This window comes from Orycteropus afer, unplaced genomic scaffold (genome assembly GCF_000298275.1).
Source record: "Orycteropus afer afer isolate SDZICR_OR568_19922 unplaced genomic scaffold, OryAfe1.0 scaffold00555, whole genome shotgun sequence".
Lineage (NCBI taxonomy): Eukaryota > Metazoa > Chordata > Mammalia > Tubulidentata > Orycteropodidae > Orycteropus > Orycteropus afer.
The window spans coordinates 19,354-20,584 of record NW_006922142.1 but is presented as its reverse complement, the minus strand read 5'-3'; positions in this window follow the sequence as shown (position 1 = coordinate 20,584).

Below are 1,231 nucleotides of genomic sequence, written 5' to 3'. Positions count from 1 at the left end.
TACACCATATAGGTCAACTCTTATACATATATTGAACATTTAAATTCATAGAAATACTGCCTTTAAGAACTTTGTCATAATTCACATAAATGTGGGCCCGAACATAATTATTTACCCACAGCTTCACTTAGACTAGGTGTTGGAAGTTTGATTAGCAGTCCAATCTATAAGTGTTAAAAATTTTATATTTTTTCTGTTTTTATTTCTTTAATAGCTTAAACAATGATCATCATTTTCAATATTTTTGGGAATCATTAGTTATTATTTCATAAAATACTTGTTTATAACTTTTAATTTTCTGCTTGTTCAATATTTTTCTTATTGACCTATAAGTCCTTGATGCCTATTGGTTATATTAACACTGTATTTCATGACTTTTGAAAATATTCTCCGTTTTAGATATAAATGTGTTTATCACTGCCTTATAACACATACTAACTTTATTGCAGCCAAACTGATTAATCTTTCTTTCATTGTTTTAGTTACTGTCATGCTTAGTTTATTAAATTTTAGTGTGTCATTTTCCTCTTGAAAGCTGGCTTGAAAGCAGTAGAAGTTGGGCATTTGCATGGACCATCCCAGGGGCTGTCAACGTAAATGAGCAGGGTTGAAGAGACTAGGAAATGAGCTGAGTTGACTGCAACAACTATGGGAGCCAACTTTGTCTGTCAGTTTGTCATATTGTGGTGGCTTGAGTGTTACTGTGAGGATGGAGGCTATGCCACTGGTGTTTCAAATGCCAGCAGGGTTACCTATGGCAGACAGGTTCAATGGAGCCTCCAGACTAAGACAGACATGGAAGAGAGAAAACGCCATCCACTTCTCAAAGAGTTGGCAAGTGAGAACCTTATGAATAGCAGTGAAACACTGTCTGATATAATGCTGGAAGACTTCATGAATAACCCTGAAGCATTGTGTGATATAGCAGTGGAGATGAGCCCCTCTGATCAGAAGGCAATCAAAATATGACTAGAGGAGAGCTGCCTCCTTAGAGTAGAGCTGACCTTAATGATATAAATAGAGAAAAGTTATCAGAACCTCCATTTGCTGATGTGGCATGTGTTAAGATGAAAAGAAACTGCTACAAACAGCCATTAATAATCGGATCATGGAATGTACAAAGTATGAATCTAGGAAAACTGGAAGTTGTCAAAAATATATGGAACACATAAAGATTGATATCCTAGGTATTAATGAGCTGAAATGGACTGGTTTTGGCCATTTTGAATCA